A 17,040-nucleotide genomic window follows, 5' to 3' on the forward strand; every position below is an offset into this window, starting at 1 on the left:
TTCAGCATGTGTCCTGTTGCCGAGTAGGCACAGGATGCGGCAGGCTACTGTGGCCGAACGGTTCTAGGCGCTTCAGTCCTTAACCGCGCTGCTTCTACAGTCACAGGTTCGAATCCTGTTTAGGGCATGGATGTGTGTGATGTCCTTAGGTCAGTTTGGTTTAAGTAGTTCTAAGTCTAGGGGACTGATGACCTCATATGTTAAGTCCCACAGTGTTTAGAGCCATTTGAACCACAGGATCCGCCATGGACCCTGACAACTTGTACCATCCGTGATTTCATCGACGCATGTAAGACGCGAGTGACATCCTGTGCTATAGCTATCCACGCTGCATTCTCCTGGTTCCACAGTTCATCTGTGGTGGCTGGCACAGGGTCACAGCGCTTCACCCGTCGTATCACTATATCCCACACAATTTTGATTGGCGACAAGTCTGGTGATCTGGCGGGCCAGGGCAAAACGCTGACGTCCTGTGACACCAAGAAGGCACCTGTTCGTACAGCAACATGTGGTCGTGCATTGTCTTGCTGAAAAATGGAGCCTGGGGAGTTGTGCAGAAAGGGTATGGCTAAGGGTCTCAATACGTCATTCACGTGGGTCACACTGGTCGCAGTGCCCTAACACGCCCCGGCTGTGATTTGTGGTTGTATCCAATAGCGCCCCACACCATAAGACCTTGAGTTGGCACTGTATGTTGTAAGGGGTTCACTACCCTGCTGGAGCAAATGTAATCTCGATGCATTGCTCACTTGCTAGAACGACAATTCACAGGCGCTGCCTGAGACGCATAATATCTTTGCCCCTGTCAAAAGAGAGCTGCAATAGAGTCGCAGGACAGAGATGTCTCTCCCGCAGTTGCAGTCGCTCGCTGCTACAGTGTAGTTGTAGTCTGTCTCTGGTACAGCGCAGTTTTACAGTTAGTAGTTGTTAAATCACAGTGCAGAACAAATGATAAAATTTTATTATGTGGAGCTGAATAATAATTGTGATCGGCTGCAGAGCTAAATGATACGATGGAATGAGATGATGATGAACAAATGAATAATTGTTAATATAATGAAAAATCAAGTCAACTACGTCTACTGTAAAGTAAATTTTATTATGGCATGCGCATAGTTAAGTCACTTGCCTGAGATGTTAATATGAATTTGTTTCAATCTTTTCTTTTGCGATTCGTCGGTACCAGTTGACCCAGATTTGTAATATATTCAATTTTCCCGTGCAATGGATTGTAGATCTTTATCAATAACGTAAAAAATTTTCAGAATATAATTGTTTTTACCAGTCAACTATAAAAGTATAATTTCCCCTTAAGTCATTGCCAGTCCCGATCCAGTCATTTATCGAAAACCACCCTGCTGGAGCAAATGTCATCTCGATGTATTGCTCACTTGCTAGAACGGCCATTCACAGGCGCTGCCTGAGACATAAAATACCTTTGCCCCTGTCAAAAGAGAGCTGCAATAGAGTCGCAGGTCAGAGCAGTCTCTGCCGCAGTTGCAGTCATCTCATTCCATGGTATCATTTAGCTCTGCGGCTGACCACAATTATTATTCAGTTCCATATAATAAAATTTTACAATTTGTTCTGCATTGTGACTTTAACAGCTACTAACTGTAAAACTGCACTGTACCAGAGACAGACTACAACTACACTGTAGCAGCGATCGACTGCAACTGCGGCAGAGACTGCTCTCACCTGCGACTCTATTGCAGCTCTCTTTTGACAGGGGCAAAGATATTATGTGTCTCAGGCAGCGCCTGTGAATTGTCGTTCTAGCAAGTGAGCAATACATCGAGATTACATTTGCTCCAGCAGGGTGGTGAACCCCTTGCAATATCTGGAGCGAATGTAGCCACTGTGATGCCACTCCCCATGTCTGCTGCGAACCAAAATGCGGCCATCATTTTCAGACAAACAACCTGGATTTGTCCTAAAGCACTATCTGATGCCATTCCTGTCCCCAGAGATGTCGTTCCATACACCACTGCCATCCAGCACGTTTCTGTACATTCGTCAAAGGTAGGCATAGGAGTGGACAACGCGCACGTAACCCATGACGTAATAAACGACAACGGACTGTCACTGCTGGTAGCGTACGATGTGTTACACTCTTCCACCGTTGCACCAGAGCCGAGGAGGACGCAGATCTGTCCTCCTGCAATACCATTCGGATGAGGTGCGGATCTTCTCGGAGATGGTGGGGAGGGGGGGGGGGGGGGGGGGGGGGAGGGCAAGGGTCTGGGTGGTGTGACTGACCCGTCTCGTGGTATTCTACGGCCTTCCGTGTACCATTCTGCACACACCCGTTACACTGCCGAAACATTTCGTCCCACCCGAACACCAATTTCCCAGATGAATGCATCACAGTCTCTCAAGCCAGTACTGTTCCAAGATGTTGCTCCAGGCAGGTGTAAAATGAATGTGTGCAACAGAAAATAATAAACGCTAAAATGAAGATTCGGCCCTGTCTTACTACCCCTGAAGCAGATCTTAGGATCTCTTAATTCTATAAATTACAATCTAATCACAATGAATGATGAAGGCAACTAATCCTACTAAATGATAAACGTTGTTCCTGCTTATTTATTTATTGTAGATTAAAAAAACCTTTAGATTATAAATTTTAGATTTCCTAAGTAAAATTACTGATCAGCTGCCCAACTCGGCCCCTTATTATGACTGCGCGATCTAATATCAATAACGCGAAATGACTGTCATCATCCACGTACCAGACACTAGAAGGCACTACTCAGTAGAAATAAACTAACGTGATCACAGCTTTTTATAGCCCTAATAAGCCGAAGCAATTTGCGTCCGGTGAGTCGAAGTGATGGTTCTCGTACTCGTCTGCGACAATGGAAGAACTACAGCTACAAATAAAATCTTTCAAACACTAGGACGGCAGAAGGCAGTCCTCTGACTAATATGCTCTAATACTGTCTTCTCCTCTCTGTGTTCTACAGACGAGAAACGCAAACTCCCTGCCACAAGGACGGAGTTCAGATAACGTCTCAACGTAAGTATAGGTAGAGGAAGTGCTCTCAATTACTTAACGCTCCGTACTCAAAGACGACTTCCAACCCAGAGGTGAAGTCGAGAATTGTATAGGTTCTCAACGGTACAGTTCCTAACTGTTCTAACTATAAACTCTACTGAGAGGAAAGACAGCAAGTCCGTCTGTACCAACAAAGCTGATATCGAGTGAACGTCACATACATGCGCTCACAACGGAAGACCTAGTCTCTCCACTGCTGGCTTCCCAGCAAGGCTCGGCTCCCCACCTTCGTAATTCCGAAAACGAATCATATTCCTGAAACCACGGAATATTCTCTCTCTGTACAGATTCTTCCGAACGCAGACTAACCATATTTTAGTCTTTTGTCGTCCAGCGCGGAAAGTTTGCAAGGAAAAACCTATACTCGTACCATGGTATGCTTATGAGTAAAAGTCCTTGGAAATAACCCGGCCTGCATGGTTTTTGAGGTGGCGCTTCCACGTTCCTCTCAGCTGCGTCCAAGATCTTCGTAGTTTCCGAAGTATAATCCTTCCCGTCCGGCTACAACACCGGCCGGTCGCGAACCTATTGTGCCCCGGCGCTCAGGTGTCCCAATGTCCGTCTTGCTTCTTTCTGTGTTTAGGGAGGACCACCACACCTGTGTGGGCCTTCCACCCAGGGCTTCAGTTCCGCGTGCCGTTTCATTTCCACTGTCGCTCCAACCTCTACTAGTATGATAATAAAGACACTCCGTCACCTTTCTTTTTTTTTTTTTTTTTGAGCGTTAACAATTATTTACAAGGTGTACGTGACAATGCTAGTCTCCTTTATATATTCACATGTACGATGTGCAACCTATCATATGATACCTAATTGTGTTTGTAGATCACGGCAAAGTATGTGTATGGGTGCTTGTAAGGTGTGAAATTACAGCCACGTTACAGTGGGCCCTCTTTCAAGCTCTTTCATTTGACGGTACGCTTTGTGCATACTTCTGCGAGTCATCTTGCACTTCTGCTCTGCTGATCCATAAGCTTCAGATTACAACGATAACAAGAGCCGCAGGTACATTTCACAGATAGGTGGTGTTGCGCTGCGATATCGATGTTCACCTTGAACCCGCGGGCCGACATGGTTCAAATGTTAATCATTTCAGCATTTTGTTTCTTATCATGAGTGTAGATGAATGTATAGGATTATTAAAGTTTGGCTTATCGTTGGTCTATTTTAAATTTAACAGCAACATTATGTACAGAAGAACGGTTTAGAAATGGGTTGGGTATTGGCAGGGAAGATGGCGCACATCTTCATCAATGCACATAAAACAGTTCTTCATTTAACTAAAGTGTAAGTACCGTACGTAAATAGGCACAGAAGATACGTTCACTATATATTTATAGTGTATCAAGGACCCGAGGAAGAAGTAAATGAATGGACGGTCATTAATAAAAAGCCTAAGAATATAGCATTTACAGTAGAGCATTACTAACAACGAAGTGTTTTAAATTTTCTTGATCGGTGGGTCGAGAATAAGATTAACAAGCCCAAGGTAGGAATATTGAGGAAACCTACGTTCACATTTGAATTGACTGATCAGACCTCATGCTACGTCCACAAACATAAATTATCCTTCTACAAAAATGCTGTGCACAGGCTAACTCCTTAGCGCTAAGTATTGATATCAAGAATGGAGAAAAGAAAAGGCTTACACAAATAGCGGCAGAAAATGGTTTTGACCCAGCTTGAACAGATATGCTGCATGCAACGACAGGGTACGCAAATCGATAAAACGATAAAAATCTGCAGAACTAGAGAGTCGTGCGTATTGGGGAACAATCTCATTTAAATTGGCGAGGTTACTTAATAACAAATTACATTCAGGACGGACGATAAATGATATTGGTACAGGGGAAAACTGGAGGGAGAAAGCAACAGTTTTTGAAATAAAATGTCAGGATTGTGAAATTAAGTACACGGAGCCAACAAGAAGTAACTTTAAAGTAATATTTAAAGACCATAACAATAAAGAGAATGGCTATTCGGTGACGGCGAAGCATCTCACAAAAACCAGCATTCACTTGGTAACATCACACTGAGCAAGGGGGCATTGCACTTTCGGGATAAAGGGTGGCTGTTGTCACATTTAGAGGAAATGGAGATTTTCTATTTAAGAAAAAAATCCGTCTACGTGTTAAATTAGGTCACAAGTGTCCAAGGGGCATTTCTGGGCCCATTTTAGCGACTTCCTCCTTGGAAAGCAGCCACCAACTTATTCGAATTAGAAGCATTAGAAAAAGAGATTTTCACTCCATAGCAGAGTGAACGCTGGTATGAAACTTCCTGGCAGATTAAAACTGTGTGCCAGACCGAGACTCGAACTCAGACCTTCATCTTCTGCGAGCAAGCGTTCTACCATCTGAGCTACGCAAGCACGACTGACGCCGCCCCCCCCCCCCCCCCCCCACACAGATTCTCTTCTGCCAGTACCTCGTCTCTTACCCTCCAAACTTCACAAAAGCTCTCCTGCGAACCTTGCAGAACAAGTACTCCTGGAAGAAAGGATATTGTGGAGACATGGCTTAGCCACAGCATGGGGGATGTTTCCAGAATGAGATTTTCACTCTGCAGCGGAGTGTGCGCTGGTATGAAACTTCTGCAAGGTTCGCAGGAGATCTTCTGTGAAGTTTGGAAGGTGGGAGACAAGGAACTGGCAGAAGTGAAGCTGTGAGGACGATGCGTGAGTCGTTCAAATGGTTCAAATGGCTCTGAGCACTATGGGACTTAACATCTATGGTCATCAGTCCCCTAGAACTTAGAACTACTTAAACCTAACTAACCTAAGGACATCGCACAACACCCAGTCATCATGGGCAGAGAAAATCCCTGACCCCGCTGGGAATCGAACCCGGCAACCCGGGCGCGAGAAGCGAAACGCTACCGCACGACCACGAGCTGCGGACTGCGTGAGTCGTGTTTTAGAAGCATTAGGTTTAACGTTTCCTGTTGGTCCGCCTACCAAGGGCGTTCAGTAAGTAATGCAACACTTTTTTTTTCTGAAAGCAGGTTGGTTTTATTTAGAATTCCAATACACCATAACATTGAGCACTCTTTTGGCTACAAAACACTATTTTTCAACATGAACACGCTGAAGTCGCTTCTTCAGTTTCCCGAGGGTAGCGCAATACACTTCCTCGTTGATCGTTGCACCAAGAGGGAAGATATCACACAGGATAACCCCTTTCAGAGTCTCAGACAAACGTCGCCATGACTTTGCGCACTGAGGGTGCGGCTTTGAACTTTTTCTTCGGAGGAGAGGTGGTGTGACTCTAATCCATGATTGCCGTTTCGTTTCCTGTTCGAAGTGATGGAGCCATGTCCCACCGCCAGAGACGATGTTCGCCATTAAGACGCCAGCAATTCAGCACATATGGTCCTTCGTTGCTGTTTATGGTCTTCTGTTAGGCGGCAAGGAACCCAGTAGGCACAAACCTTTGAGTACCCGAACTCGTGGACGAGTGTGTCGATACCTCCAACAGAGACGTCCAGTGGTGCAGCTAGGTGTTTGATTGTGATCCGTCGCTCACCTCCAATGAGAGTGTCCACACGTTCCAACGCTGTAGGAGACAGCTGTGTGCAGCTGGCCGGCACGCAGGAGATCCAGGTTTTCGGAATCTCGCTGCTGGGAAATTTAAGAGGATGCTTTCTTCCTCAAATATGACGCTGCTTCAGCTGGCACCTACTCATCACACGACTACCAGTCACACTTCCATAGATATATTTGCAACGAAATCTCCAAACAGAATAATCCGCACCTCTCAAATATCTGCGCCTGGCATGTCTGCCCATGACATCATTTTCATGACGTATTCACTAGAATGTCCTAGAAAGAAACAAAAACTGTCTACATACCGAGACTTCAAACGCATAAATTTGCCTGAACTCGAAACTGAGGCACAAGAAATAGTTTGGGGGATGGTCTCTACTCCCCTCATGGACATAAACGACAAACTCCAAAATTTCACTACCAAAATTACTCAACTATACGACAATAAAGACCAGAAAAGTAAAAAGGAGACCTGCACCTTGGCTGACTGATGAATTAAAACAGGTCATGAATCTCAGAGACGGTGCACATCGAGCATACAAGATACAGCCTACACCTGAAAATCACGCTGTATACAAGCAGAAGCGAAACAAAGTCAGTCAAGCGGTGAGAAACGCAAAGCTCAGGCATGCCCGTACATTAGCTGACAATAGATGTAGACCAGCTATCCTGTGGAAAAATCTCCGTAGTCTCGGTTTAGGCAAAATAAAAGTTGCAGAAAATCCCGTGGTCCCAGCTGAAGACCTAAACCGATTCTTCACATTACCTGAAACCACAACTGAACCGAAAAAAAACAGAGAATCATTGATTACTTCATGGGGATGAACGACTGTAGCAAAGAAAAATTCTATCTACAGCACGTCACTTCTAATACTGTCAAGAAAGCCATAATGCGGATTAGATCAGCATCTACTGAACATGATGACATCACTATCCAGATGCTAAAACTTATTATCGATTAACTACTGCCCTCTGCAACAGACATTTTCAACGATTCATTACTCACAAGTGTTTTCCCTGAGGCCCGGAAACTGGGACAAATTAAGCCACTGTCTAAAAAGGACATCGCCACAGCACCCTCTGACTATCGCCCCATCTGCCTTTTTCCTGCACTATCAAAGGCCTTAGAATATATAGTCCATGACCAGCTCACAAACTGCCTAACTACTAACAACCTACTAGACGAATACCAATCAGGTTTCCGTAAACATCGAAGCACAACATACGCACTGATAAAGGTGACAGATGACCTGAAACGGTCCGTCCCGGTAGTTGAGTGGTCTGCGTGACAGACTGTCAATCGTAAGGGCCCGGGTTCGATTCCCGGCTGGGTCGGAGATTTTCTTCGCTCAGGGACTGGGTGTTGTGTTGCCCTAATCATCATCATTTCATCCCCATCGACGCGCAGGTCGCCAAAGTGGCGTCAAATCGAAAGACCTGCACCAGGCGAACGGTCTACCCAACGGGAGGCCCTAGCCACACGACATTTCCATTTTACCTGAAACTTACCATGGACAGACAAGAAGCGACTATCATTTGGTACTTAGATTTCAGCAAAGCATTTGATACTGTCGACTTCGACATCTTACTAGCCAAACGTAGCGGTCTAAATTTCTCACCAAGTGCAGTGCAATGGTTTCGCTCATACATGACGTCTCGTCAGCAACGCGTCCTGTCCGGGAATATAAAATCACAATGGCGGCAGGTAGTGTCAGGCGTTCCCCAAGGCTCAGTACTAGGTCCCATACTCTTCTCTCTGTATGTCAATTATGTGTCATCGGTTCTGACCTATTGCAAATATCATATGTATGCTGATGACCTTCAGTTGTATCTAAGTGCGAAACCAAGCAATCTTAAGAAAGCTATTGAAAATTTCAATACTGATCTCGATGCACTATCAAAATGGGCACAGGACATAGGACTAAAACTAAACCCATCTAAAACCCAAGAGATACTTGTTGGTCACTCTAAGCTCATTAGCCCAAAACATTGGGAATCCGTACCATCTCTTATCCTAAATGGAACAAATATTAACTTCTCTCCCTCAGCAACGAGTTTGGTAGTAATAATAGATGAAAATCTAAATTGGACAGAGCGCGTAACTGCAGTGTGCAAAAAAGCATCAGCATCCCTTCGTGTCCTACAAAAACATAAAAAAATCTTCCTTTTCGATCTAAAAAAGAAATTAGTACAAACGCTTATATCATTGACTACAGCGATATTATCCTACAATGTCTCTCTCAAGAAAATTCACGACGTCTGGAACTGGTCATGAATGCCTACGTCCGATATGTCTGTGACGTTCAACTTTTTGATCACATTTCACCAGCATATGCAAAATTGTCCTGGCTGCGTGGAGACAAACGCAGAGATTTCCATACACTCTGTCTCATCTACTCTCTTATAAATGTATACTGTCCCTCATATCTCTCCTCGTCCTTAACGCTTATGTCGGGACAACATGACAGAAACACACGTTCCCATCATAATAAAATTCTCTCTGTTCCACTGCATCGCTCAGTCACCTTCTCCAAGTCCTTTATAGTAGCGGGAAACCGACTCTGGAATAACATCCCTCGTTATGTTAGAGAACTTAAAAACATGTACGGCTTCAAAAAACAGTTAATGACGTATCCACTTAAGCAACAGTAATGCCTTCCTCTGTACATGAATGCACTTCACCTCATTACTTCCCTCTTTCCCCCTCCTTAAATCTCCCTTCCCCAAAACTCGTTATACTAGTAAACATCTACTTTACGCACCAAGATATTAATGTACATCTGCACAAATCTTCTTTACTATTGCCAATTTTTCTCATGTATATCATTATTATTTAATTTTTTTTACTGTTACTATTATTGCTATTATCATAATTTGTATGTATAGCACCTGTTGTAAAACTACTACCAGCACTTACTTTATTAGGTCTTAGTCATTACTGTTTAATCATATTGTCACTAGAGTAATCTAATTTTCTTATTTAAACTATTGTCATGACGTAACTCTGATGTGTGAAATGCTGCATGTGTGAAACACTGGTCCGATGTAAGAGAGGGCCTGATGGCCCTAATCTGATCAGGTTAAATAAATAAATAAATAAATAATGACATACGCTTCGCCCGACGACTCACCATACTTTTTTCGCTGTCAGTAACTCAATAACAGCTCTCTGCTTGGAAATCATCCGTTACAAACGCAATTTTGAATCCTGATTATGTCGCGACCACTTATCGAAACTTTATGAAACTATAGGGGCTTAAACAGGAATATTCCATGATGTCCCACAAGTAATTCCACATTGTTTCAATCGAAATTAGCCGAGAAGAAAATCGCCTCACATTACTTATTGAACGGCCCTCCTATATGGTTGCACACATTGCAACAAAAGTGTTGTATTGGTTTCAGTGTTTACTAGGACTTGACACATGCTCATAAATTTTGTGCTAGTGGCATCTTTGGGAAGGCTGTGACGTTTGCATTGCCGGAAAGTATTATCTTTGTCAGGTGAAAACGGCCGCCTGTAGTTTACATACGAGCCCTGAGAGAAAAAAAACCAATATGCGATGTTCTAGGAAGGGTTTTATGTTTGTCAATGCATGTCTGCTACCGGGGTTTTACTTTTGACGATGCGTAATGGTATGTTATACTATAACACGATATAACTACACACATCAAAAAAAGTTTTGCATCACCACGGTTCCGAGAGTTCCGGAACCTGTACAGAAAATTGGAATAACGATAAACATAAACATCATTTCCGTACTTTTTATTTCTCATAAAAACTACACACCGTATGTTGTACCACCATACAGTGAGATCTTCAGAGGTGGTGGTCCAGACTGCAGTACACACCGATACGTCTAATAGTAGGACGTCCTCTTGCATTGGTGTATGCCTGTATTCGTCGTGGCATCCTATCCACAAGTTCATCAAGGCACTGTTGGTCCAGGTTCTCCCACTCCTCAACCGCGATTCGGTGTAGGTCCCTCAGAGTGGTTGGTGGATCACGTCGTCCATAAACACCCATTTTCAATCTAACCCAGGTATGTTCGACAGGGTTCATGTCTGGAGAACATGCTGGCAGCTCTAGTCAAGCGATGTCATTATCCTGAAGGAAGTCGTCCCAAGATGAGCACGATGGGGGCACGAACTGTAGTCCATGAAGACGAATGCCTCGCCAGTATGCTGCCGATATGATTGCACTATCGGTCGGAGGATGGCATTCACGTATCGTACAGCCGTTACGGCGCCTTCCTTGACCACCAGTGGCGTACGTCGGCCTTATGTCGGCCTCACATAATGCCACCCCAAAACAGCAGGGAACCTCCACCTTGCTGCACTCGCTGGACAGTGTGTCTAAGGCTCTCAGCCTGACCAGGTTGCCTCCAAACACGTCTCCGACGATTGTCTGGTTGAAGGCACATGCGACACTCATCGGTGAAAAGAATGTGATGCCTATCCTGAGCGGTCTATTTGGCATGTTGTTGGGCTCATCTACATCGCACTGCATGGTGTCGTGGTCGCAAAGATGGGCCTCGCCATGGACATCGAGAATGAAGTTGCTCATCATGCAGCCTATTGCACACAGTTTGAGTCCTAAAACGACGTCCTGCGGCTGCATGTAAGGCATTATTCAACATGGTGGCGTTTGTCAGGTTTCCTCCGAGCCATAATCTGCAGGTAGCGGTCATCCACTGTAGTAGTAGCCCTTGGGCGGCCTGAGCGAGGCATGTCGTCGACAGTTCCTGTCTTTCTGTATCTCCTCCATGTCCGAACAACATCGCTTTGGTTCACTCCGATGTGCCAGGACACTGCTCTTGTTGAGAGCCCTTCCCGGCACAAAGTAACAATGCGGACGCGATCAAACAGCGATATTGACCGTCTTGGCATGGTTACGGACCACATGAGCCGTGTACCTCCTTCCTCGTGGAATGACTGGAACTGATCGGCTGTCGGACACCCTCCGTCTAATAGGCGCTGCTCATGCATGGTTGTTTATATTTTTGGGAGGATTTGGTGACACATCTGAACAGTCAAAGGGACTGTGTCTGTGATACAATACCCACAGTCAATGTCTGTCTTCAGGAGTTCTGGGAACTTGGGTGATGCAAAACTGTTTTTTGTGACTGTATATTTTTATACGTTTGTCAGTACGTATAGTATTACGATGTACTGATGTGTTTCCTTCCTTGATAACGGGGTAACACAGTCCCGAAACATGTAGTGGTTTAAAATATCACACCTTTGACAACTGGAGCTCAACATTTTCACTTCCGCGCCACATTGAAGCGTTTACCCACTTACTTGATTGCACTGCTCTTTCGTGTTACTGCTGCATTGTTCATATATAAAATCCTTCACTGGTTAGGCAAATAAACCGCCTTTCTGGTTCAGCTGCGTGGCTAATGTCCATCAATCTCCACACAGCCCTCTGCTCTTCGTTCCGAAGTTAGATTGGCCGATTCCTTCTTGGAGGTATAGTTTAAATGCTTCCAGTTTAGCCATATCGCTGGGGGGCGTGAAACTTTATGATTCTTGGTAACTGCGCTACAAATACTTTGACTGAATACTGAGCTTGTTGTTACATTTTTTTACGAGACCACGTATGAAAGCAAACTATAATGGGCAATGAAACACCGTAAGTTAATAGCAAATGCCGTGTGGCTAGGGCCTGGTGCAAGTCTTTCGAGAAGAGACACTGCGGCGACTTGCTTGTCGATGGGGATGAAATGATGATGATAAGGACAACACGACACCCAGTCCCTGAGTGGAGAAAATCTCCGACCCAACAGGGAATTGAACCCGGCCCGTTAGGTATGACATTCCGTCGCTCTGACCACTCAGTTATCAGGGGCAGACAGTTAATAGTACTATTTGGAAATATAGAATAGCTTGTAACACTTTTGCTTCGAACATAATGCAGTGAAATGGAGAAAAAACTTAATAGCAACTCGTGATTTTGGAGCAAGTCCCACACGAAGAGCGTTCAAAACTTCCTACAGTCAGAATGCTACGTGAATTCAGTGTGCAGATCTAACCTTTCCATGCGTACTCCATTCCATCAATGTGTTCTGTGAACAAAAATAAAACGAAAGCCGAAACATTCAATTCTGCGGTTAAAAGCGCATCCATGCATGCTGATTCCGCAGTCGCACCACCGGGTTACCGCAGCACGAACTCGAAAATATATGGTATTTAATATTCAGAGTAGCGAAAAGCTGTTGAAACCGCCCATTATGAACAGGGTAGCAGGGCCCGGCCGAATTCCTGTAATGCTGAAAACTGTCGTCCAGAGAAACTGATCCGTGCGTCTGGATTCAGTGTTTGTAACTACAGAAATACACCGCAACGAACGTCCCTTTTCGAAGATCGGAAAGCAACTTCAAGGTTATGCAGCATTTCTCGAGAAAGACAAGCTTATCTGAAAAAATCAGCTGGGGTTCAGGAAACACCAATTTTCTGAAACACACGAGATCTTATTATAAAAAGTGAAGATGATAGCCAGTACCGAAATCGGAAGAGAATAAATAAAAGTTGGCACAGAAAATGATTTTTTTTTCAACTATTTATAGGCTGTAGATAAGCACTTAAAGAAGGCTATACTGAAACTGTTATCGTGATAATTAGTCACATTTTGTATTTGATGTAGCCGTTTTCGGCGGAGATTTATTTTTGTCCAGTTGATGTACTTTACTATCTCCTGTGAAGATGGTAGAGAATAAATACAACTGTAGGTCTGCAGACAAAAAAAAAGATTTTTGCACTTGTAAATAGTACTATCCAACTTCCGAAATTTACTAGAGGAATTTGGTTCCGTAGAAGCTTATGAATGTGACAACGTGGATATCTTCTCATACATGTACTTGGCCCTGAACAAGAATCTAGAGCATTATTATTCACGTTGAAATGATCAGCAGAAACGGTACAAAATTCAGAACGAGTGAGAGATTCTTTGCATTTAGTATAGTTAACCACGTCTCCAATTGACGTGGGCTGCGTGCAAGGTAACGTATATAAACATGAGTGAGAACCTGATTGTATGGTATTGCAACGTTATTGGTAAACTTCAGGAGCCTGTGACAACCTGATACTAAGAAAACGATCTAAAATAGAAATAAAATGTTAAATCAAGAGTAGGGAGCGCTAATGCGAAACTTGAGTCCATTGCCAGAATTTCGAAAAATGTCGTGAATCCTTAAAAGGTACCATTGTGAAGACTCCAGTGTAGTGGTCCCAAATATGAAACCGTTACAGCTAAACGAAGTGAAGAGTCAGTCAGTAATTTAAAAAAAAATGGAAAGTCTAACTAAACTTCTGCTTCTAAACTTCTTATTCTTCCTTTTCTTCTTCTTCTTCCTCTTCTTCTTCACTTCACATATTAGGCACATGCCCTGTTGCAGTACTCCACCTATGTACAGTCCGCCCCCGGTAGCTGAGTGGTCAGCGCGACAGACTGTCAATCCAAAGGGCCCGGGTTCGATTCCCGGCTGGGTCGGAGATTTTCTCCGCTCAGGGACTGGGTGTTGTGTTGTCCTAACCATCATCATTTCATCCCCATCGACGCGCAGGTCGCCGAAGTGGCGTCAAATCGAAAGACCTGCACCAGGCGAACGGTCTACCCGACGGGAGGCCCTAGCCACACGACACTTCATTACCTCTTGTACAGCCTTCCTAAATCTTCTTGCAATGGATTTATAATTGGGAGCCCTTACCAAGGAAATCCCTCTCCACCCATAATGTCTACATTGTGCCGCTACAGCTCAGGTCCGTGCACGGTCTTAAGTAAACTTACTGTTTACTCAACGAATGAGACGAAAAATGGTTCAAATGGCTCTAAGCACATTGAGACTTAACATCTAAGGTTATCAGTCCCCTGGACTTAGAACTACTTAAACCTAACTAACCTAAGGAAATCACACACATCCATGCCCGAGGCAGGATTCGAACCTGCGACCGTAGCAGCAGCGCGGTTCCGAACTGAAGCTCCCAGAACCGCTAGGCTACAGCGGCCGGCTGTGACGAAAAGAGTGTAAGATTTTGCCACTTAACTTTAATGGTATTTACGCCCAGCAAGAGCGTGAATAGTGCACTTATTTGGTGGAGAGGACACAAGAAAAAATCATGATAATATGTGGGACCTGAATCTATACTTTCGTAAAATAATTCGCTGAACTCTGATTATTCAACAGTGCGCGACTCGCCGCCTTGGTAATATAGGGTTGCGCGAGGCGCTTTTGGCATTTGTTAAAGCTGAGGTCTACGTGGAGTTTTCATATTGACAAAAAAACGTAAACCTAATCTCAGGGATTGTATGTCGTGTCATCACATTAAAATATCGCTGCACGATATCTTTCCTTTTTCTTAACGTAATAATCTTCGTGCCGGCCGGTGTGGTCGTGGGGTCGTAGGCGCTTCGGTCTGGAACCGCGCGACCGCTACGGTCGCACGTTCGAATCCTGCCTCGGGCATGGATGTGTGTGATGTCCTTAGGTTAGTTAAGTTTAAGTAGTTCTAAGTTCTAGGGGACTGATGATCTCAGATGTTAAGGCCCATAGTACTCAGAGTCATTTGAACCATTTGAATAACCTTCGTCTTGCTGAGAAGCGGCCAATATCGCAACTTAATGGAATGTTCTTAGTTTTTACTTTCACGCAACATATAACAGTATATTCGCTTTCTTTTCCTTAATAAATACGGTGCAAGTCTTTTAAAGCGTTCGTTGACGACGAAACGCAATGAAATTTGTAATGAAATTTTTCCTATGCAAGATGTCTGCCAAGAATGGTCTATATTGTTCGACAGTTCTTGTCGTTTATACAGCTCGCTGAAAACCTTACAAATAATATTTTTATTTCTGTATGAAGGTCACTAGGCATATGAAGAAAAAAATACACAATCAGCATAAATTATCATATATTATTTAAAATTTACAACTTACAATGCGTAATGTCCGTCGTAGCGTGTGTTAGCTTCGAGACTAGAACAAAGAGTGAGTAGTAATGCTGGTCTTTTTAGATTCTTTCGTCAGCCAGCAAAAGAATCATCTAGTAGCATGGAGATACTATACAGTTACCTTTAGAGTCTGTTCGTACCATTACTATTTCTTTTTATCATAAACAACCATTATGAGAGCTAATTGCACGCGAATTTTCAGAGTTTTTTACTATTTTCATTATACTTTGTCTTGTGTCTGACTTTCAGTCGCACGTTTTAATATTTTATGCAGTATATCGGTACAACATGTTCCTCCTCTTTGCTCCTATTTTCTTTCATTTTTTTTCTCTTTGTGTAATATATACTCCTAAATCTTTACTCATATCCTCATTTCCCATACAATTCTCTTTTTGTATATCCTCCCACAATGCTCAGAAACGTCATTTCTTGCGCCTGTATTCTACTTTCTTTGTGTCTTGTTGACGCCCATCCTTCACTGCCGTAAGTAAGAGTTGGTACTTCTATAGCTTTATAAAACTTTAAGCTTTCTGTCCTGGCTTCAGTCTGCAAAAATTTTACAAGCCCACGTGTGGGGGTGAAGTTACTTAATTTTTGGTCCATGTCATGATTGTAATCATAATACGAATTTATGTGGTATCGTACCCTAGACATTTAAAATGTTTAACTTACTCCAAGATTTTATTATTCAAGACTATTTCTGATCTTACTGCTCGTATGCCTTAAAATGCCATCGCTTTACTTTTATCCACAGATTCTGAGGCTATCTGCTGCAACTTATAGACTCCCATCGGAAGGTCATCTTCATTCTTTGCAATCAGTGTACGGCATTGCTGGGTTAATATTAGCTTAACAGCTTACTGATTCTTTAGTCATACTGTCAACCACAACATTTCCACCTACCTCAGTACGGCGTCTGGTCACCAACCCGCTTCTCTGCAACGTAGATACTGTTCTGACGATGTCAAAAGCAGCGACGAAGAAAAACTTCGTCAGTACTTACGTTAGCACAGTCCACATTAACCCTGTAGCTAAATGTCATGTAAATATCTTATAACCATTTTCGGGTGGAGGGCGATTGTTACGTCTCTTAGAAAAATGTCAAAATTCGGCATATAGTTCTTTTTTTGCTTTAGATGCCAAATCAAATAGGTTCCACCAGCCCGCATTTAAAACTAACAGCTAATATCACTATCCTCATCTCACAGTTCTTACCATCTAGTACACAAGCAAGACAGCCAGAAATGTACCAAAGTTCAGCCCGAATTGTTACGCGATTTGCCGGCCGCGGTAGCCGCGCGGTTCTAGGCGCTCCAGTCCGGAGCCGCGCTGCTGCTACGGTCGCAGGTTCGAATCCTGCCTCGGGCATGGATGTGTGTGATGTCCTTAGGTTAGTTAGGTTTAAGTAGTTCTAAGTTCTAGGGGGCTGATAACCACAGCAGTTGAGTCCCATAGTGCTCAGAGCCATTTGAACCATTTTTTGTTA

This window comes from Schistocerca americana, chromosome 1, assembly GCF_021461395.2.
Source record: "Schistocerca americana isolate TAMUIC-IGC-003095 chromosome 1, iqSchAmer2.1, whole genome shotgun sequence".
Taxonomy (NCBI): domain Eukaryota; kingdom Metazoa; phylum Arthropoda; class Insecta; order Orthoptera; family Acrididae; genus Schistocerca; species Schistocerca americana.